A 25341-nucleotide genomic window follows, 5' to 3' on the forward strand; every position below is an offset into this window, starting at 1 on the left:
ACACACCACCCACTAACCCGGCCACGCGGCCATCAGAATGTCAATATGTCATTAAAAACTTATATTGCATAAATAAACAACGATATATTTCATAGCCAGCTTTGGAACTTGGAAAGCTATTATATTACAGTAGGTGTACTCTGAACCAAAAAATGTCATTCATTTTCGTGAGTTCGGTTGCTCTTATAATTGCAATGATAAAGATATTTCTAAGAGTCCAGTTTCTTTTCATGTCATATTACAATTTTATGTATAAAATATTCAGAGTGACTAGTGTGAAATTTATATACTATACCATTCTATGGAAATACTAGCAAAAATTATATAAATCCATTTATAGTTCTCTGGCTCTACACATATGTGTATATATACATATGTACATATATACATACATATGTATATATATATGTATATACACACATACACACACACATATATATGTACAAGCACGCCGACCGACGTAAACTACGCTTAAATATGATATTTAAACTAATGTAGATTTCATATTTATTATTATAGAGCCGATTTTCTTTTGATTATTATATTGTACCCAATATATAGTAGTGGTTTCCAGAGTTAAAAAAAAAAATATATATATATGACTTGGGTGTCATCAGCTATAAATTGAAACTAATTCCTTCAGCTATCAGAGAGCTATGTTAAACTTATGCACTTATGTATTAGTTACGAAGATTCTCTTACGGCAACACCATTTAAATGTGATATATATGTATATATATATATATATATATATATATATATATATATATATATATATATATATATATATATATATAGTGGAAGGATGACAAATGTCTATATCTCAAATTTCATGATGCTGACCATCTTACAATTTATTCCTTTAATTCAGTTGACATTAACACTTCTTGACAGCATCTCTTTCGAAACACATAATCTTTCACTTAATTATTTATATCAATCAGTTGTCTTTTTCCCCTCAACTCATCGAAGAAAAGGAAATAAAATGCGCTTGAACACGATTAAAAAAATCCGGAAATTAGTAGAGAAGCTGCAAATATCTTTCAGTTTGCTTCAATACATTTCTTTGAATTTATATAAAAAAAAGTTCATTATATGCTCTGTGATAACATTGAGCTTCTTAATAAGGCTTGGTATACATAAAAATAGGAAATATAAATGAAGAAAGAATATTTCCACAGAAATATATATATATATATATATACATATACATATCTATATACATGCATATATATATATATATACATATATATACATATCTATATACATATATATATACATATATATACATATCTATATACATGCATGTATATATATATATATATATATATATATATATATATATATATATATATATATATATATATATTCCGAGGCGAGGAATGATAAATGAATAACCAGTTAGACATTTCTCTACTCAAATATACCCGTTTATTCGTTTGTTTTTCTTTTCCTTACTCCCATGATTCTGGTCTTTTCCGCATTGCTTTTAGCTTTTAAAACTCCCATCAATATTTGAAATGATTTATATATATATATATATATATATATATATATATATATATATATATATTATATTATATATGTGTGTATATATTTATATATATATAAATATATATATATTATACTTGCATATATATATATATATATATATATATATATATGTATTATGCGGGGAAGCAGCTGTCTATGAATGACATTATATATGCATAAACATATGTGTGTATATATATATGCATGTAAATGTTTGTACATATGTGTAACTGTGTGCATGTATTGATTATTTGAAATCTTATTCAAGTGTCGCAAAAGATTTTTATTTATTTTTTATATAAAAACATATCATCTCGAACTGTGAAAATTAATTTTTAAAAATATTTTTTTTTGTCGAATGTCTTTTTTTTCTAATTTAATGTTATTTATTGTTTTTATTTTTGTTCCATGTTTACCTACGAGAATTAAAACCAATAAATGTTTCCCATTACTCCTGAATAATATCCCATTCTAGTAATACTGAACAAGCAAATAAAACTGGGTACCAGCGTATATGAGAAATATTGCAACGCCATGACAGACGTTCATAAATATTTCTCTTAAAAAATATTAAATTCCGATAGCAGCAGCAGCAGCAACAGGAGGAGCAGCAGCAGAAAATAGTGTGAACAGAAAGACGTTCCCATGAGTAAAATAGCAAAACTTTTTACAATTTTCACCCTAAAGATTGTTTATTACAACTTCAACATAATGTACAAGATGCCTTGAATACGTTTCCACACTTTTTTTCGTATGGCCACTTCCATTGATTGTACACGCATGAGCCCCCTTCGAAGTAATCTCCTAGGGGTGTAATGCACTTGTTGAACCGCTATAAAAACTTCTAGAAGGCCCCATGGAAGTCATCTCCTGTCAATGATCCTCATCACAGCCTCTTTCATCTTGTTTCATAACGACAGGGTCTCCGATTTTTTCTGCGTTCAGGGAATAACCAAAAGTCACAGGAAACGCGTTCGGATCTATAGAAAGGGTGAGAAATTCGCTTGATGCCCAGCATGTTCAAATAACCAGTGACAACGATTGGAATTGTGAACTTGTGCTAGTTTACAGACTATTGACCCGGTTTGAAGAGTGCTGGCTTAAAACCTCAACATAGCATTCCTTGTTGAGTGTCCAGAGGAAACCCAGTGCATGTAGATCATCCCCGCGCTGTCAGAAAAAGGGACGATCATAAGTTTCTGTGTGGATTTGCTCTGTCTGGACTTCTTTGGCCTGGGAAAGCCAGCATGCTTCCACTAGGACATCTGCCTCTTGATCTCTGAGTCATAGCCGTAAATCTAGCTTTCCTCGCATCAAAAACTGCGGGATATGAATTGGTCAGTTTGACTATCTCTCTGCTGTCATGACAACGTCATTTTTTCTGATCTTCTCCAAGCTTCTGCATCTTCAGTTCCTCGCGAATAATTGTGTGTACAGTTTCCACACTGTATACGAACTGTGCACATATTGTCTCTATAGGCACATGTCGGTCCTTATCATTGAAATTCTTTATTTAACCAATAAACGCTAGTTTTTTTAACATCCTTACTTCCCCCACACCTGCCTCCATCCTACAGAGGCTCTCTTCCTTCCTAGAATCTCTTATGCCACTCAAAAACTGATGCTCGATTCATACAAGATGGTCCAAAAGCAGTCTGAAGCACTACATATGTTTCTGTAGCATTTTTCCAAATTTAAAGCAAAATTTTATAGCATATTGTTCTTCTTAAGTGTCCTCACGTCCAGATTGCATTTTTGAAATTCACCAGCTTTGACAATCAGGCTTTAGTAGGGTGTATTCCAATTCCTGCTGTAACTGTTCATTTGGACCTGGAATTATAAAAAATACTAAAAAAAAAAAAAATGTATAGCAATAACATACTGAATTTTCAAGAGTTTACGACAATTTTAAATGCTTGTCCAAAAGAGGTCTAGAAACTTCTTAAATATATTTCCTAGTATTATTTGTTATCATGTCTTACAGAAGACTGTGAGAAGTTTAGCAGCGAGGTATTATATTTCAGTTTCCAGCAATATTCAGCATAATCACATTGACACACCGGTTCTCGTTAGACCACAGAAGTTAAGCAACGTTGAGCCTGGTCAGTAGCAGATGGATAATTATTTGGGAATATCAGGGGCTGTATGTAAGAGGACATCGGCACTTTCTTGAAAGAGCTGTAAAGTCATAACTTCTTAAGCTCACCTGATGGGGATATACATGCGACCGGAGACAGCTTGTATGTTTCATACTCCCATGAAACTTCCTAGGGTGAGTGCTGCTTCAATGCAGTCAATTGTACAGTACATTTCAACGTCTCCTGGTTAGTACAGTCATGAAAGCAAGAGAGAGGAAGGGAGTTCCAAGTCTAATAGCCCTGTTTACAGTAGAAGGCTTTTTCGAGATCTGTGAATTTAAACAATGAAGGGGGTGTGATCTTACTGCTTGTCGAAGTAGTCCGATGTATGTATGTCGAAGGAGAACACATGTTATGAGTTCATCAGAGGATGTTCTATCAAGGTAATTGTAAAACAAACACAGCGATGCAAAACTATGACGATGAGACAGAGGTTGAGACTTGCCCTACAGTACGAGACATATCAGATTTGAGACTCTCATCTTGTTCCATTTCTATAAGTAAGAGACCAGTAATATATGAACCAGTCTTGTCATAGTAACAATATTCCATGCATGGGACGAATTATGGGCTTATGTTTTGCTATATGTGGTTAGACGAGATTGAGCAATGACATAAAACATGACAGTTTTCTGAGCCTTACAGCTACCGTGTTGGTTCATGATAAATAAGTGCTTGTTTTTTTTTTTGGGGGGGGGGGCGACAGCATCAATAGAAGATTGTCTTTTATACTTATACAGCAACACCCTCCTTATATGTTCTTTAGTTTTTCAACAGAGCCTCAGCCTCTTCCTAGACGTATCCCCTTCAATACAACCGAGGAGCTCCATTTATCTCCTGTAGATATTTATTTGCTTCCATACAAAAGCAAAATGTGACACAAGGTCGATTTTAATGTGGGGAGAAAACCAGCTCCCTAAAATAGGTGCACGCTGGAAGTTGCGAAAAATAAAATTGCTTTAATATAGAAAGGTTCCTTTCTCCATCGACTAGTGGCAAATTAACTTGAGTGTAACACAGGTACTACACTCTGATTCTGGCCTGTGCCACGTAAGTATGCCAGATATGGCAATTCTCTAGAATATTAAATCGAGGGGAAGATGCTACACCTTACCCAAGAATGACTTGAAACCGAGGCGTTCATCTCTCTTCTTTGTTATGTTTACAAAGCGTCTCGTATTCTCTTGTTAGGCAATCCTCCAGAATATCAGAGACAGTCTAATAGGTACTACACTTTGCTCAGGTGTGACTTGAAACACTGCAAGGCAGCGGCATCCATCTGCCAGACATACCCGCTTACTAGTATGCATACAGCACCTAGTATTTCCGAAATGGTCATCCATTAGGTACTCTCCACGCTATATATCGCTTAACTTCGGTGATCTAACGAAAACCGCTGTGTCAACGTTACCAGGCTATAACATTTTGGTTAGTATTATTAAACTGGGATAGCTGTTAGGAGAGATGGAGAACCGTACGATATAGCAGAAATAATTAATGATGTTTATATGTAAATGTTTTGAGTGTCTTGTCTTCCATTGCTTATTGTTTCAAGCTATTGGTCACTTTTTTGTCATTTCAAATCCATTTTAAGTGTATCACATTTTTTTTTGTTAGCTCTCCTCTTTTTAATTATGCAAATAAATATTTTTTCCTGCTACTATGGAGAGCCGATGTTTCATTTGTTTGTTTTTCTTTTTCAGAAATAAAGTATAATCCACTACTAGCCCCAAACTAATCGCCACCGTTTTAATCGTTAATAAATTTCAAAATCTTCCTAAAATCAGCCATATGTCGCCTGACATTTTTGGGGGAGGAGGGAGGGGGTCAACACATCAAGGTCGGGAGGCCACTCGAGAATAAGGAGTAAGTGTAAGGTAGATAACGAAACAACATGATCAGTAATGGTGAAAGATGGATAGGGCTAGATTATTTAAGAGAACGTCTTAACAGGAACTTATTTACGTTAGATTTGAAAATGACCATGCTTTAGTCAACCGGGAAGCAGCCCCACGGTATAGTGTTCCACAGACGGACAGTTCTATGAAAGAAACACTGCTCATGGAATTTTTGTTTAGTTTTAGGCACAGATGGAAAATTAGTTATTAGTTATAGCTAGATGAGTATTTGTTGTGAATATTTTACAGGGATGGACCAGAGATTGAAGCTCAGTCGAGCACTTACCATAAAAATAACGATAGAGTAGAGACAAACTTGCAATGTCCCTTCTGTAAGAAATAGTAAGTGTGAAGGCGAAAGTAGTCTCGCCACTAAAGTTCGAAGACGGTTTGGTACGCTGTCAAGGCAGGGTGCTCTTAGCAGCTACAGCAAGCATATCTTATTCGAAATTGTGTTCACAAGTATCGTACATCCGACATATTTCCTCGCCGCCAACAAACATCTTTATTACTAAGGAGTCACCGCTAATGAAGACCAAAAGCCCACTAGAGGATAAATGTTTATGAGTGTCAGGTTACTGATTTGTAATGTTGAAAATTGAGTAGAATTATATTATTTAAGAGAACAACTAAACAAGAACTTGTTTACATTGAACTTGAAAGCGACCATGTTGTATCCGTCTGGGAAGCAGGCCTGCGGCGTTGTATTCTACAAGCAGGTAGTTCTAGCAAATAAACTTTGCTTATACAATTTTCGTTTAATTTTTGGCACAGATAGAGAGTAAAAGAAATTGTAAACAGTGGCTATACCTTGATTCGTGTTTTTTTTTTTTTTTTGCATGGAGGTCACCACTTATCAAGGCCAAGAGGCCATTCGAGGATAAGGGTTAATAGGTATACATTAGTAATTGTGATTTTAGCGTAGTAAACATTACTGGGAATTTTGTACCTTGGGTTACTTAGGAGGACCGTTCAATAAGAACTTGTTTACGTTGGACTTGAAGACAATCAGATTGTAGTCAGCTGGAAAGCAGGCAAACGGAATAGAGTTCCACAGGCGAGCAGTTCTAAGAAAGAAGCCCTGTTCATGGAATCTACGTTTAGGCGTAGGCACGGATAACGAGCGTGGGAAATTGTTGATAGTGGTTCTGGCTAGACGAGTGTTTTTCATGAAAGTCTGGCGGGGGGGGACCATAGATTGAAGTTCAGATGAGCATCTGCCATGAAAATAACGATAAAGCAGGGACAGGCTCGCTAGGTCTCTTCTGTGGAAAAGAGGTTGCAGGGAAGAAAAAAGGGCCCCCCCACTAAGCCACGAAGTCTATTTTTTGTATTCTGTCAAGACAGTATAAGCTGCTTCTAGCAGCTCCTGCCCAGATGTGGCAACAGTACTCCATCGTTGACCGAATCTGGCTTTTATATAGGTAGAAATTGGATCAGGAGTGAGACATCTACTGGAGCGGTAGAAGAATCCCACTATTTTTCCAGCGACTTTGGCAATGGATTTGATATACGTGTTCCATTTCAGATTGGGAGTAAAGGTCAAGCCCAAAAGCTAGTCAAAACATGAAGCCTCCCCAAGACGAGAGCCATTCATTTCAATTGATGGCAGCTGGGCAACAGAGCGTTGATGATGTAAAGATAGAAGCTTGGTTTTAGATGCATTAAAAGTAACCAGCCACTTTTTTCCTATTGTACCACGTGCTCAAGATCAGAGGAGAGAGAGAGAGAGAGTCAGAGAGAACTTGGTGGTTTACGATCTTCGAAGTGCTACCATAGATGGTAGTGTCGTCAGCATAAATGTCTACGAATGATCTAGGTATGTGGTTTGGAAGATCATTGATATAGGTCAGGAAGAGAGTTGGCCCCAGGATGGATCCCTGAGGGACTCCAGCATTAATACTGAGAGTTTCTGATTTCTGGCCATTAACTACTACGTTTAAGAACCTATCAGAGAGAAATTATTTAATAGTTGAGAAGACATTTCCAGCTATACCATGACTGGATATCTTGTGAAGTAGACCTTTATGCCATACCTTATCAAAGGCCTTTGACATGTCAAGAGCAATTGCCCTAGAGAGGAAGCCTCCGCCGAGGGATTCGCCAATCCTATGAGATATAGCTGTAAGCACGTTATGAGTACACATTATAGGAGGATTGAAACTCAGTCGAGCACCTGCCATGAAAATAAACATAGGGTAAAGAAAAACTAACAACGTTTCTTCTGTGAAAAACAATTGGTAGGAATGTGAAAAAGGCATTAATTACGAAATTTCGAAGTCGGTTTTGTATTTTATCAGAAAAATAAAAGGGTAGTGTGAGCGGCACGTCTAATGTAGAAAAAAAAAACTGTATACAAACGCCGGTGGTCTTCAAATTATTATGTATATTTTATAAGCTATTGGTGATAATTTGATAAAATACACCTTAAAAATAATTTCAGGTGAACTTTCATTGGTCGACTGGTTTCTTCGCATACTTTGAGTTTGATAATATCACGTTTGACACAGTTTCCCATCAGATTACCGAAGTTAAGCAACGATGAGCCTGGCCAGTACCAGATGGGTGACCATTTGGGACTCCCAGGTGTTGTATGTGCTCTCTGCTTATAAAGTGGACAGTGGAGTTAGTAGGGAAAATGGTATCTGCGTGTACTTCGGTATAATCTGTTGGGACCTCTCATTATTATTCCTTTCTCTACGTTAACTCATTCGCGTTTAAAAACTAGGGAGTTAACTAATACTAACTATAAATGCATGTAAAGAATTCATGTGTAACAGTCATTCCATGTCAACACTCAAGATCCCCACATTATATGCACATAGTAACAAGGAAAGAATTGGACTCACTTTTTTTTCAGTAAAACAACAGACATTTATTTACAGGTACTTTCCAGAATAACGCCTTTTCTATTGTTTGAAAGTCATTACGTAGTCCAATGTGCTTAACAAGACTGCTGTGTCGAACACGTGGCATTCTGTTTTTAGGAAGCATTTGCGTACCGGTTCTGGTTAAATCCTCAAAGTTAAGCAATCTTGATCCTGATGAATTCCAGATGGGTGAAAATGTAGGAATACCATGCGCTATATGTAGGAAAACGTCGATACCTCTGTGCAAGAGCTTCAAAAAGCATAACGTCATCATCTCCCCTACCGGGAATATATATATATATATATATATATATATATATATATATATATATATATATACACACACACACAAACAGCGTGGCCCATAAAAAAACGGACCCCAGCTTTAATTAGGCCCCGTTTCTTAGTGTTTTGTCCGAATGAAATGAAACTTTAGTCATAACTAGTTTATTATATTAAAAACATCACATCAAAACACTAGGGTCTTTGGCCTTTTTTTCTTTGTTTCTCCGTTCTACATCATATGTTCTGGATGGCCTCTTTTATTGGTTTTTTTTGGTCACTCTGTATATATATATATATATATATATATATATATATATATATATATATATATATAAAGTGTGGCCCCAAAAAAACAGAGGACATTCAATTGTTTTTCTGAGGATTTTACAGTCAACGGAGAAAAAAAAGCAAAAGACCCTAGTGTTTTTATGTGATGTTTTGAATATAATAAACTAGTTATGACCAAAGTTTAATTTCATTAGGACAAAACACTCAGAAACGGGGCCTAATTAGAGTTAGGGCCCGTTTTTTTGGGCGGGGGTCACCCTGTATATATATATATTCGACTGATGATCCCTTGTAAATTTGCCATTCGATAATACTTTCTTCTTCAGAGGAAAAAAAATCCTTCCCGACGGAGGCAAATTATTTTGTGTCATCCCAATCGCCCATTTTTTGTGAGACGTGTGTTCTCACCTTAAAAGCCGACTTTTGGCTAATTTTCTTGTCATGGGGAGGCAAGTATACAAATCTCATATTTTGATGAAGTGAAACTGCGATGTTTTGCTTTGTAGCTAATGTCTCATCACTTATGAAGGCCAAAAATTATTCGAGGATAAGGGTTACCAAGATAGATTTTAAGTTGACTTATGAAGAATATTATTTGAAGATTGAAAATGATAAATAGAATTGAAATATTGAAAGGTTTACGACAAATATTTATTTAAATTTGAGTAGAGAAAGACTAGTAAATGGGTATTGTATGAAATATATATCCATAGTTTTATAGTTGCTTATGAGAGCATTTATATTTTAACCCTCTTTTTTTTTTTTCTTTTTTTTTTTGCAATCATCCAGTATGGCGGAAGATATAAAGAGGACATTAATACATTGATATATGAACCCGTCGGGATCACAAATGTTAAAATATAAGTTATTGTATGTCATAGCTTATGCATTAAACATAGATTCCAAACATAATTCTCATTATTTATAGAAAGACAAGTTGTGTACATTAAAGAAAAACAATAAAAAGAAATTTTATGTTTTTAAATTTTTTAATTCTTTTCGACGGAAAGATAACTGATTTCTGGATTTTTAAGATAAGGATTGGTTATTCGTATTATTTGTTTTTTTCGGACTACTGTTCTCATCTTGAGTTTAATTTTCACAACGTTTCGGTCGATATAACTTCCGACCTTCTTCATGTGTATCTTGTCGAGCTCTGGAAGGTTTCTGTCGAACTCGGGAATCTGAACGGAATTTTAACCGAACCCTTTATTTACTTCACGGGATAGCATGTTCGCGTTCCGTCAGCCAGATTCCCAAGTTCGACAGTAACATTCCTGAGTTCGAGAAGATACATCTGAAAGATGGTCGGAGGTTACATCTACTGAAACATTGTGCAAATGACACTTACGATGAGAACAGTAGTCTGAAGAATCCAAATAATATGAAAAGTTCCTGAGTTCGGCAAGAAGATCAGAGGCTAAATTAGTCGAAACGTTGAGGGAATAACACTTCAGGTACTTTCCAGAAGAACATTTTGTCTCTTGTTCAAAAGTCTGCTCGTATTCCAATGTGCTTAATAATACTCTGTCGAACACGCAGTACTCTGTCTTTGTCCGACTATAATTAAGACGTGTCTTTTCCTGTCGCTCTTAGACCACATGTGTCACACGTCTATTTCTCTCTTTCACGGTCATGTTTTTTCTTTTGTATATTCTTTTTATTTCCTTCTTCCTCGCCGAAACGTCACCTCGCACACGGCTAGGTCATTTGTATACAGCATCTGCTGTTATACGCGCGATCGCGCTCTTTTTTAGTAATCCGAAAAATCCTAATAATATATTTTATCAATAATTATCTCATGCAAAAACCTGAGCTCAATTCTACTTAAGATAACTGCTGTATGTATAGATCTATTTATAGTTTCGTTGTTTACTTATGAAATATACAAATTAGGATAATAATATCTAAACAAGGGGAAATCATTCTCGATTACTTATTATAGTTCGTTTCGTACAGTCTCATTACGATCATGTTTTAAGTGGAATAAAGCTCTCACTCGTATGTTATTCATGTTTTAACAGATACAGCCATAGTCCGAACACTTTTTATTATTCATCTCTCCAGGAAGTTAGGCACAGGGTCAGCTGATGAACTTAAAAGTCAGTGCACTAGGATTAGTGCACGCTGACCTATTGTAACACAGCGGGCACGAGCGCGTAGAAAAATATCAGTAGGACCTGTAATATAGCTTACGAGGATATTAGCAGCAAGCAGTATCTCGAAAAAAAAACATATGCAAATTAGAAAGTGTGCGCGGGCTTCCAAGAAAAGAAAAAAAAGAAAGAATGGGCACCACGTGGTCGAGGAAGAAAAAGTGCGATTGAAAAAGACATGGTTGTTTACGGCCGTTGTGTTATGGAGCGGAAGCGAGAGACGGGTAGAAAGAAAAACGGTTATAAACGACTTGTATTAAAAAAAAAAGAAAGAAGAACCGAATCGGATTTATTTATTTTTGTTTGTTTATTCCTTGTCCACGGTACCGGACAGCGTTGGGGTCAGAGAGAGGTAAAGGTTCAAGCGTAATGGATAAAAGATACTTTAGAGTGGAGCGTCAGGCGATTAGCCATAAAGGGACAATTTCTCAAGAAAAAAAAAAAGAAGGTAAATCCTGGGAGGGTTAACAGACTGAACAGAACCATACGACAGCCCGATAGCAACGAAGTTATTTTTGGTCAAATGATGGAGACCGTCTGAAATAAGTCCATTCAATTTTTTTTTTTAAATCTTTTTAATTAAAATAAACCTCCAATTCATTGTCCGGTTCTGTTTTGATAAATACAACCTTAGTCCGGGCACTTTTTGATCTCATCTCGCGATTTGATTAAAACAAAAGTTCTATTGATCGTGTGTAGGTAGTCTAATATATAAAAGTTTATATGTCTGTCTCCATATTTTCAAACTCTATCTCCCCCGAAACTAAAAATCACAGAGCAGCGTTAGGAGCCTCAAATGCTTGGATTTTTCATGGTCTTTAGCCGATTAAAAAAGTTTTTAAAGGGTAAAAAATGGATCAAAATTGAAAAAAATCGTTAGACATTTTGTACATTCATCTTAGTTAATTTTTTATTTTTTTATTTTTGATCAGTTCATGTACGTGTCACGTTGGTATAGTGGTAACGTTAACAGCTTTGAAAGCCATAGTTTCGTTTTCGATTCTAGCTGACATCACCAAAATGCTTTTATTTTTAACATTTGAAATCATGTCTTTATAATAATACATACGAAATCTGGACAAATTAAAATATCATATCAAAACGTATTTTACGGCCTGGCAAAGTCGGGTGCCCTCTCCCCGCTAATCTAATATATAAAAGGCTATATGTCTGTCTGTATGACGGTCTGTCTCCATATTTTCAAACTCTATCTTCTCTGAAACTAAAAGTCGCAGAGCAGCGCTAGGGCCCTCAAATGATTAGGTTTTTCATGGCCGTTCTTTTATGGTTTTTAGCTGGTTAAAATTGTTTCTAACGGGCCAAAAATGGGTGAGGATTGTGTCTAACGGGCCAAAAATGGGTTAAAATTGTTTCTAACGGGCCCAAAATGGGTGAGGATTGTGTCTAACGGGCCAAAAATGGACTAAAATTGTTTCTAACGGGCCCAAAATGGGTTAAGATTGTTTCTAACGGGCCAAAAATGGGTTAAAATTGTTTCTAACGGGCCCAGAATGGGTTAGGATTGTGTCTAACGGGCCTAAAATGGGTTAAAATTGTTTCTAACGGGCCAAAAATGGGTGAGGATTGTGTCTAACGGGCCAAAAATGGACTAAAATTGTTTCTAACGGGCCCAAAATGGGTTAAGATTGTTTCTAACGGGCCAAAAATGGGTTAAAATTGTTTCTAACGGGCCCAGAATGGGTTAGGATTGTGTCTAACGGGCCAAAAATGGGTTAAAATTGTTTCTAACGGGCCCAAAATGGGTGAGGATTGTGTCTAACGGGCCAAAAATGGACTAAAATTGTTTCTAACGGGCCCAAAATGGGTTAAGATTGTTTCTAACGGGCCAAAAATGGGTTAAAATTGTTTCTAACGGGCCCAGAATGGGTTAGGATTGTGTCTAACGGGCCTAAAATGGGTTAAAATTGTTTCTAACGGGCCAAAAATGGGTGAGGATTGTGTCTAACGGGCCAAAAATGGGTTAAAATTGTTTCTAGAGGGCCAAAAATGGGTTTAAATTGTTTCTAACGGGTCAAAAATGGGCCAAAATTGTTTCTAACGGGCGAAAAATGGGTTTAAATTGTTTCTAGAGGGCCAAAAATGGGTTAAGATTGTTTCTAACGGGCCAAAAATTGGTTTAAATTGTTTCTAACGGGCGAAAAATGGGTTTAAATTGTTTCTAACGGTCCAAAAATGGGTAAATATTGTTTCTAGAGAGCCAAAATTAGGTTAAAATTGTTTCTAACGGGCGAAAAATGGGTTTAAATTGTTTCTAACGGGCCAAAAATGGGTTAAGATTGTTTCTAACGGGCCAAAAATTGATTTAAATCATTTCTAACGGGCCAAAAATGGATTAAAATTGAAAAATAATCGGTATACATTTTGTACATCCATCTTAGTTTATTTTTAATATTTTATTTTTAACATGTTCGTATACGTGTCACGTTGGTGCTGTGGTATCGTCACCAGTTTTGAATGTTTCGGTTTCTATTTTAGCTGATGGCACCCAAATCATTTTTTAAATACGATTCTGTAGTGATATATACGAAATCTAGACAAAATAAAATATCATATTTAAGCGTATTTTACTTCTCGCGATAGTTTCCTGTGTATTTCGTATGAAAAAAAAAGAAAGAAACATTTACAGGTCACATCGAAAAAATTCAGTACGCAAAGTTAAGGCGCTGGAGGTAGATTCCGTTTACCTAAATATGAAATGGATGTCGCTAAACGTGAAACGAAATACGGAACCATATGGAAATAATTTATTCTAAAAACTTATTTTAGTTTTAATATTTTTTGTTCTTTCATAAAACAATAAAAAATAATAAACTTTCATTTATATATTTTTTTTCCGTTAATATTTGTGTCATCACGAAAAAAAAACTAATGATAATTTTTATTATTTACATTTTTATAAATGATGTCTTTTTGAAATAATATATTTATGTCTTTCACAAGTTTTATCGCAGAAAGTTGTCTTAAATAATGTATGAAAGTTTTTTATTAACACTTTTGTGTTATAAAAAATAATTATGTTAAACATTTGTATAAAAAAGTTTCTTGAATTGAATAAATAGAAATTTTGTCATAAATAATGTTTTACTTTTTTTGAAATCAAATATTTCCAAATACATATATTTTTTTAATATAAGGAAAGTATTTATATAAATGTAAAAATAAAAGTTTATTATATATTTTTTAATTATTTCATGATAAACCAAGAAGTGGTTCCAAATGGTTTCGTTTTTCGTTTTATGCTTCCAATTCATATTTAGGTAAATTAAATCCACTTCCGGCGTCTTAACTTTCGGCGTCTGAATTTTTGGACATAGCCATTTATATTAATTATTCATCACGTATGTTGGATTTGGGAGATGAGTAATTTGCAGTAGTTTCCTTAGTATTACGGCTGAATAACTCTAACTAACCCTGTATTATAACTCCTCCAGAATATCAGAAGGATATTAACAACTGCCATACTTTGCGCAAGGGTGACCTTACGTTGGGCTAGGCAGGAAGTATTATCTGCCTGAGATATTATAGATACCAGCTTACCTAAATACATACGCCGCCAAATATCCCCAAATTGTTACCTATCTATATTCGCCAGACTCGTTGCCATTAACTTTCGGGGTCCTGGATATAACCTTAAACTATATCCAGTGGTGAGGCCCCAGCTTGTGGGCTTTGGGGAGTGTGGAGCCACCCTTTTAATTTCCATTGCTCCCAGGTCCACTCTGACCCGGAGTGGTAGTACCTGTTAGGATCCCAACTATGGATTAAATAGAAACCGACGTGAAAACAACAAATATATTCTATTAAAAAAATTTTTTCTTCAAAATCTTTGAATTCGGCATTAAATAACCCGAAAAGGGTTGATATGCCGTAAAATAAAAACAACTAACCATTAACTTTCAATGAGCTAACAGGAAATAATGTGTCAATGTTACTATGCTGTATACACACACAAAAAAAGAACAGTCAGAGAAAATATCAGTGACTTCCGTACGCGTAGATACACATAGATCGTCTGCTTGCGTATACTTATAATGTACATACGTGATTTCGTCGACTTCCGTTCTGGGGTCACCTCTCACCTTTTTGATGTCACTCTAATCCTTTTTTTTTTCAGTTAAGAAAAGGTCCTTCTTATGTAACACTCGTCCATTTCTGTTTTGGTAGATTTATGATCACAGGATACGTTTTAAAAAAAAAAAAATTAGAATTTCATTTGTCGTTTCCTTCTGTCTTTGTAAATTCAATGATTCAGGACATTTTGTTAGCGCACAATGTAGAAGCCGAGTCACGATACAGGGTAAGGAGCTTAGCTGATTAGATGCCTCGGCGTTTGCATCGTAATGGTATTTTAAGCGGGATTTTAGTTTATTTTTATAAAATCATCAATTTTTCTTCAAAGGTGACGACAAAGTGTGAAGCGAACATTCGAAGACTTACAAAAGATCGACTTAAATAATATTAATAACATAATAACTTAATAATAATAATAATAATAATAATAATAATAATAATAATAATAAGAAGAAGAAGAAGAAGAAGAAGAAGAAGAAGAATACCTTGCGGAGGCATATTACCACCCAAATTCTTGTGAAGACCAATGGTCATCGCCAACGAGAAATCAACGGTAAGCGACTGTTGCAATAACGCAAATTCTTTTGTAACGGTTAGCGAAAGAGGTGGTAAGTACTAAAGTCTGGGGAAACTTGTTGTCACTCAAACTCCAGGGAACATCATAAGTTGTTCTCAAAGGGCAATCTTTGATGATGGCTCGTGTGATTTCTCCTAGTGAGTAAATAATAATAATAATAATAATAATAATAATAATATTAATAATAATAATATCAGGGGCGTGCAATAAGTAATGCCCCTGACCCACTTCCCATAGTAGTAGAGCAACGAAACTTGGCATAGTTTTAGTCTTTCTCTACATAGGAACCACTCAAAGTTATGCATTTCTCTCATCGTTTGATGCAGCTCTGGAGACCGTTTTTGTAGAACACCCCAGGTTGGTCCTCCAACCATGACGTGACTTCAGAAATCAAGGCTGCATCATCTGGGAAACGCTTCCCTTTCAACAACAACTTCATGGCTGGGAAGAGGTGAAAGTCAGAGGGTGCAAGGTCATGAGAGTAGGGAGGATGGGGAAGGATTTCATAACCACACGCCCGTGCTTCTGATCTGGCGACATGCGAGTTGTGGACCGGAGCGTTGTCCTGCAGGAGGAGGGTACCTTTGCTGATCTTGCTCCGCCTCTTGATTTTGATAGCTTCCCTTGATTTCCTCAAAAGTGAAGCATAATAGGCTCCTGTAATTGTGGTACCCTTTGCCAGGAAATCTGTCATCACGCCTCCGTCCTGGTCCCAGAAGACTGTGAGCATGACCTTGCCAGCGGAGGGCTGCACCCTTGCCTTCTGTGGGGGTGGTGAGTCCAAGTGCTTCCACTGCATTGACTGGGCTTTGATCTCTGGATCATAGTGATGGACCCAGGTTTCATCCTGTGTACTCAGTCTTTTAAAAATTTTTGACTCATCTTCTTGGCACATCTCCAAATTCATCCTTGAGCACTCGACGCGTACTCGCTTCTGGGATGGTGTGAGCAACATGGGAATCCATCTGGCAGACACCTTATGCATATGAAAATGGTCATGAATGATAGTTTCCACATACCCTGTACTAATCTTGACATCTTGGGCTATTTGGACAATAGTAATGCGCCGATCTTCCAAAATGGCAGCCTCAACTTGACGGACAGATGCCTCATTAATGGCAGAAGGGGGTCGACCAGGTCTGGGAGCTGTTGCCACAGACTTCCGGCCATGTTTGAATTCACCATGCCAGCGTTTTACAAGGTCATATGATGGGGCATCATCACAATAAGTTTCTTTCATTTCATCAAAAGTCTCCTGTGGTGTACGTCCTTTCAAATACAAAAACCGGATCACTGCTCGACATTCAACAGGCCCCATTTCACACCTGACTCAGTTCAAACGCCTGTAAAACAGAAACCACAATTAGTTCAGAGCTGTAATTTGTCACAAAACCCGTAGATATATAAATCATTGTACATGCAAAATGTCAGCTAGATCAGACAACGGGAAGTGGGTAAGGGGCATTACTTATTGCACGCACCTCGTAATAACTTATATGATAATAACTCATTTTTAAACGACAAAAATTAAAGTAAATACAAAATATGTAAAAAACTTCTCGCATTTTGTCTTTTAGTCCTCATATTCATTAAGCGATGTTTCTGGGCCGACTCTATCAATGTTGCATATATCGTCTATGATAGTTTTTGACCTTGGAGTAGGTATTTAGCTCCTTATATATAAAGTGGTGTCATGCTTTGTCTGGAGCGATTTTTATATAAAAAAAAACGTCTCCTTTTTCTTATCAATTAGTTTTGGATTACGTGATTTAGTTTTTTTTTTAATTATCATAGATTACTTTCGTTTAAATGATATAAAGTAGTGAATATTATATAAATTTCGAAACGATAGCTAGCAGGGGAAGTAAACACGTAAACATACACTAAGAAAAGGTTTTGTACACACTATTAGCAAGCATTAAAAATGAAATCAAGAATTAAACAAGAAGATACTAGTTAAACATGTTTTAATTGAAGAATGCTATATATATATATATATATATATATATATATATATATATATATATATATATATATATGTTCAAAAACAGCCTACAGAAAATGGACTCTGATTTATGAAAGTATGATAGGTTATGAAAAGGAAGGGTTCTAAAGAGATAGCATCGAATTTGGGGGTATCAAAACCAAAGCAAAATATGATGAAAGTAAAAATAAAATAGATAAACCCTATAATTTATTATGCTATACCTGTTCACACTGAAACACTTATCACAATATTCTGTGGATCTATATTAAAAAAACCTTGTTAAACTTTCTGACATATTTCCATTCTATGGAGGTCAGGCATGAACGAACACCCCATAATTTTATTATACCATATTTCTTCAAACTGAAACATAATGATCAAAGTATACTTACGCAGATAGATATGAAAAGTCTTTATTAAAGTTTGTGCCTATTTCCATTCTATGGAGGCCAGGCGCGAACGTAGACCCCACAATTTTATTATACCATCCCTATTTAAGTTAAAACATACTTATCAAAGTATTATTATTTACATCTATATAAAAAACACTTGTAAACTTTTTTTTTAATTTTTAATTTTTTTATTTCCATACTTTGTGGACCAGGCGCGAACGCAGACCCCACAATTTTAAAGAACCACCGTTCTGCCAGATCAGACATATCCATTTCTGTGTCTCGATACATCTTCTATCATTATATGTAATCAGTTTTTTTAAAATAGTCAACCATATAGGAGCCTATTCGTGACCACAAACACACACACACACAAACACACACACACACACACACACAAACACACACACACACACAGCTTTATATTATATATATATATATATATATATATATGGCACGTTATACAAGGTGACCCCCCAAAACCGGCCACAACTCTAATTAGGCTATTAGGCTCCGTTTCTTAGTGTTTTATCCGAATGAAATGAAACGTTGGTCATAACTCGTTTATTATATTCAAAACATCACATCAAAACACAAGGGTCTTTGGCCTTTTTTTCTGTGTTCTACAGCATATGTTCTAGATGGCCTCCATTTAGCTTTTGTTTTTGGGGGGTCACCCTCTCTCTCTCTCTCTCTCTCTCTCTCTCTCTCTATATATATATATATATATATATATATATATATATATATATATATATAGACATATAAATATATATATGGATATTAAGCTACACGGAATATTCCGCGTTTCATCCACGCTAAGATTCGTCAGGCTTATGCGAAGAGTTTTGGTTGCCTCGCGTTTTTATATACGCCCATTCTATTGAGTTTTTAGTTAGCCAATCAGCTTCCTAGTTTCCACCGCGCCCTTCCTAATCGGCTAGTGGGCAGACATTTATAGAACAAAGGCCAAGTTGACCTTAGGTTCAACCCTTCCTTTGTGTGTGCTATATATATATATATATTGAGTAAGGTGATTGATACTTTATGATTAAAATCAAAAAGTAAAAATCCGTTTCATTATGAAGAACAAACAAAATCAATAAATTGTACGATCGTTTCGGAAACGATGTTTTTAACTAGATAGACAATAAGTCTTGGACGATAACTTATATATATATATATATATATATATATATATATATATATATATATTATAGAGCAAATCCTCTATTGATTATTATATTGTACTCAGTATATATATAGTAAGTATTTCAAAGGTTAAAAAAAAAATGCTTTCAGTGTTATCAACTGGAAACCGAAACATTCATCGAGCTATCTATGGTCGTTATTTAACGCTTCAGAATTCGTCTTTAGCGCTGAAGCTGTCAGCAGAATAACATATAAAGAAGTCTTAAAATTAAGGTACCTCAAGGTAAAATATGTATATGTACGCGCGCATGCGTGTGAGGCAGCTCTCTCTCTCTATATATATATACATAATTTCAAATTTTAACAGGCTGTTTTCTAGTTGTCTATGGATATCTCATATGACTTTTTTAGGAAATGGTTTTCTGTGGAAATGCATATATAAGTTTTTTGGTATCTTTTTTTTTTCAAATGTTTTTGTCTGCAAGTTGTCTGATAATGTCGTGGTATGCTGGATGAGTGAAAGATCTTATGAGTTTATCTTTAGTTGTTCGTTTCCGCACGAAACAGTTGTCAATATCTACATTTTTTTTGTTTTATTCGACAAGTAAAAATATGAATGCAGATTTTAAATATCATTACTTATTTATCTTCTCTTGTTTAATGTTACCGTTCATCGAGCTTTTACATAGGACAGTTCTGGTGAATTTTGTTTAAATATACATTTACACACACACACACACAAACACACATACACACATATATATATATATATAGAGAGAGAGAGAGATGGATAGATAGATAGATTGTTATTCATGAAAAATATGTTTATTCAATTATATTTCACTATTTATTCATAACAGACCTTTAATTCATGAAGCTCGACGTAACTGCAGATCATATTCAAATCAATAACAAAAAACTATATTCCAAATATCAAAATGTTGATCATTTTCCCGTTTAGTTGTTTATATACGCTATAATGCACAATTAGTCGTGGGACGATTAATCTGAATCAGAAATCAGGAATTGGAAAAATCGGAATGTTTTGGGGTATTGGAATAGGTATCTGAATTGGAAAACTTTGTGCCTATTTCCCGATGCCAAAAACGATTCTTTTTGGAAAAAATAACAATTTTATAGTTAAATTTTTAGAGATGTATAAAGCATCGGACCGGTAATTGTATGGAAATCGAAAATACAGTCTGGAATTAGTAATTGTATCGGAATCGAAAATACAGTATGGAATCAGTAATTGTCTCGGAATCGAAAATACAGTACGGAATCAGTAATTGTCTCGGAATCGAAAATACAGTATGGAATCAGTAATTGTCTCGGAATCGAAAATACAGTATGGAATCAGTAATTGTATCGGAATCGAAAATACAGCATGGAATCAGTAATTGTATCGGAATCGAAAATACAGTATGGAATCAGTAATTGTCTCGGAATCGAAAATACAGTATGGAATCAGTAATTGTATCGGAATCGAAAATACAGCATGGAATCAGTAATTGTATCGGAATCGAAAATACAGTATGGAATCAGTAATTGTCTCGGAATCGAAAATACAGTATGGAATCAGTAATTGTATCGGAATCGAAAATACAGTATGGAATCAGTAATTGTATCGGAATCGAAAATACAGTATGGAATCAGTAATTGTCTCGGAATCGAAAATACAGTATGGAATCAGTAATTGTATCGGAATCGAAAATACAGCATGGAATCAGTAATTGTCTCGGAATCGAAAATACAGTATGGAATCAGTAATTGTATCGGAATCGAAAATACAGTATGGAATCAGTAATTGTCTCGGAATCGAAAATACAGTATGGAATCAGTAATTGTCTCGGAATCGAAAATACAGTATGGAATCAGTAATTGTATCGGAATCGAAAATACAGTATGGAATCAGTAATTGTCTCGGAATCGAAAATACAGTATGGAATCAGTAATTGTCTCGGAATCGAAAATACAGTATGGAATCAGTAATTGTATCGGAATCGAAAATACAGTATGGAATCAGTAATTGTATCGGAATCGAAAATACAGTATGGAATCAGTAATTGTCTCGGAATCGAAAATACAGTATGGAATCAGTAATTGTATCGGAATCGAAAATACAGCATGGAATCAGTAATTGTCTCGGAATCGAAAATACAGTATGGAATCAGTAATTGTCTCGGAATCGAAAATACAGTATGGAATCAGTAATTGTATCGGAATCGAAAATACAGTATGGAATCAGTAATTGTATCGGAATCGAAAATACAGTATGGAATCAGTAATTGTCTCGGAATCGAAAATACAGTATGGAATCAGTAATTGTATCGGAATCGAAAATACAGCATGGAATCAGTAATTGTCTCGGAATCGAAAATACAGTATGGAATCAGTAATTGTATCGGAATCGAAAATACAGTATGGAATCAGTAATTGTCTCGGAATCGAAAATACAGTATGGAATCAGTAATTGTCTCGGAATCGAAAATACAGTATGGAATCAGTAATTGTATCGGAATCGAAAATACAGTATGGAATCAGTAATTGTCTCGGAATCGAAAATACAGTATGGAATCAGTAATTGTCTCGGAATCGAAAATACAGTATGGAATCAGTAATTGTATCGGAATCGAAAATACAGTATGGAATCAGTAATTGTATCGGAATCGAAAATACAGTATGGAATCAGTAATTGTCTCGGAATCGAAAATACAGTATGGAATCAGTAATTGTATCGGAATCGAAAATACAGTATGGAATCAGTAATTGTATCGGAATCGAAAATACAGTATGGAATCAGTAATTGTCTCGGAATCGAAAATACAGTATGGAATCAGTAATTGTCTCGGAATCGAAAATACAGTATGGAATCAGTAATTGTATCGGAATCGAAAATACAGCATGGAATCAGTAATTGTCTCGGAATCGAAAATACAGTATGGAATCAGTAATTGTATCGGAATCGAAAATACAGTATGGAATCAGTAATTGTATCGGAATCGAAAATACAGTATGGAATCAGTAATTGTATCGGAATCGAAAATACAGTATGGAATCAGTAATTGTATCGGAATCGAAAATACAGCATGGAATCAGTAATTGTCTCGGAATCGAAAATACAGTATGGAATCAGTAATTGTATCGGAATCGAAAATACAGCATGGAATCAGTAATTGTATCGGAATCGAAAATACAGTATGGAATCAGTAATTGTCTCGGAATCGAAAATACAGTATGGAATCAGTAATTGTCTCGGAATCGAAAATACAGTATGGAATCAGTAATTGTATCGGAATCGAAAATACAGTACGGAATCAGTAATTGTCTCGGAATCGAAAATACAGTATGGAATCAGTAATTGTATCGGAATCGAAAATACAGTACGGAATCAGTAATTGTATCGGAATCGAAAATACAGTATGGAATTAGTAATTGTATAGGAATCGGGAAAATATGGGAATCGTTCCATCACTAATATATACACTTAAAAATACTATTAAATAGGTCACGTGTTCAGCTAAGGTAGGGTTGTTTGATTCAGTAGATAATAAATTTGCAAAACACGTTAAAATTGTTACGTTGATAAGACAAAATAACAATAGTAGTCTCTTTCTGTTCATTATCTCCCGTTTGCTTTTTATTCTTGATTTAGATTAAATAGTATTGTCAATTGTAGTCGTATTTCTTTTTCATGTACTATTGCAAAATATTGTTGACTTGTACATTGAGAGAAGAAAGGAGTAATGGAAACGAGGGCCATAGACATCGTATAATTATTGAGCGGGTTCCAAAACTGAAAACGAGCGAGGGTAATATATAAAAAATTTAGCAAGACATCGGTTACCTAGTAAGTTAACTGCAAATTACAGCTAATTAGATTAATTAGTGGATTTTTTTCTTTTAAACTAAATTTGACTATAATTTTGAGAATTTTTGTCTGTCGGTTGACAAGTAGCTCTGATTTCTAATCAGACTTTATAGTATCTGTCCCTTCCTTGCCCAACTGAATGACAGTGATACGGCGAAACAGCTGCATCTAAATGGAGATAGATAGATAGATAGATAGATAGATAGATAGAAAATTAGTGTATGACTGTGAAGCGGGAAGGAGGGAGGGAGAGGGGGAGATTTGTGAAGGTGTCATGATAGTGGTGTGTGTGTGTGTGTGTGTGTGTGTGTGTGTCTGTTTCGTACTCCTCCCTTCTGTGTTCCTGTCAAAGAAACACATACTATATTGTTACACTATGACAAGTGTACCCTCTCTTCTCTCTAACTCTTCATCTGCCTCTTTTTCTTCCCCCTCTCACTTTATATTTCACTCTTTCTTTCTCTTCCTTTCTTTTCTCCTTGTTTATTAAGTTTATGTCTATGTTCTATCCCCAAAGCCTCACGTGTTCCATTTTTTTACGACTCTCTCGCTCTTTCTTTTCTCTCTCTCTCTCTCTCTCTCGTTTTCTATGTATGTATGTATGTATGTATCTATCTATCTATCTGTCTGTCTGTCTTTCTGTCTGCTTCTCTCTCTCTATATATATATATTTTTCTTATATATCAATCCTTACATAAATAAAAAGCTCAATGTGATTACAGAGCAATATATATAATAAATGACAAAAGTTTATATTCCAAAATATATGATGTTGACATTTTTATATTTTATTCCTTTGTATCAATTGATTTGTACAGTTCTTGACAGTATCTGTTTCGTAGCGCAGAATCAATCACTTTATTATTATATCAATTAATGAATCTATTATGTCCTTAACTCATCAGAAGAATTAGCAAAAACCAATCCACCAAAAGGAATTAAAAGTGAGAATCCGAAAATTTGGAAGAAAAGCTGCAGTTACCTTTATATTTTACCGTTACGTCATAAGTAACAACTAAAATTTGAGTCTGATCTCATTATGAATTCATTTCAACTCAACAAGATCCTTTATTTTTGCTCTGCTACGCATTGAGCTTTCCCATTAAAATTTCATACATAGGTTTCTATATACTTTACTACACACACACACACACACACACACGCACACACACACACACACACACACACACACATATATATAAATACTAGCAAAATTACCTGTCGTTGACTGGGTTCAAAAGCAGCCTACAGAAAATGGACTCTGATTTATGAAAGTATGATAGGTTATGAAAAGGAAGGGTTGTAAAGAGATAGCTTTGAATTTGGGGATATCAAAACAAAAGCAAAGTATGATGAAAGTATATGTCATTCTGCTGACAGCTTCAGCGCTAAAGACGAATTCTGAAGCGTTAAATAACGACCATAGATAGCTCGATGAATGTTTCGGGTTCGATTCCATCGATGAAACTGAAAGCATTTTTTTAACCTTTGAAATAATTACTACATATATACTGAGTACAATATAATAGTCAATAGAGGATTTGCTCCATAATATAAACCCCACAATTTATTATACAATACCTGTTCACACTGAAACACTTATCACAATATTCTGTTGATCTGTATTAAAAAACCTTGTTAAACTTTGTGACATATTTCCATTCTATGGAGGTCAGGCGCGAACGAACACCCCATAATTTTATTATACCATATTTCTTCAAACTGAAACATCATTATAAAGTATACTTACGCAGATAGATATGAAAAGTCTTTATTTAAGTTTGTGCCTATTCCCATTCTATGGAGGCAAGGCGCGAACGCAGACCTCACAATTTTATTATACCATCCCTATTTAAGTTAAAACATACTTATCAAAGCATTATTATGTACATCTATATCAAAAACACCTGTAAACTTTTTTTTTAAATTTTTATTTTTTTTATTTCCATACCTTGTGGACCAGGCGCGAACGCAGACCCCGCAATTTTAATTAATCATCTTTATGCCAGATTAAACATACCCATTCCTGTTTCTTGATACATCTTCTATCCTTATATGTGATCAGTTTTCTATAATAGTCAACCATATAGGAGCCTATTCAT

The 25341-nt window shown here is 35.0% G+C and overlaps 1 long non-coding RNA gene across 9 annotated transcripts in view; it reads left to right on the top strand.

Annotated features, from left to right (window-relative positions):
- The window catches only part of LOC145278061 (uncharacterized), a 797888-nt gene that overhangs the window by 596751 nt on the left and 175796 nt on the right, over positions 1 to 25341 (top strand). The gene's annotated exons all lie outside the window — the stretch shown is intronic.

Source organism: Euprymna scolopes, chromosome 6, assembly GCF_053919585.1.
Source record: "Euprymna scolopes isolate OS-2025 chromosome 6, ASM5391958v1, whole genome shotgun sequence".
Lineage (NCBI taxonomy): Eukaryota > Metazoa > Mollusca > Cephalopoda > Sepiida > Sepiolidae > Euprymna > Euprymna scolopes.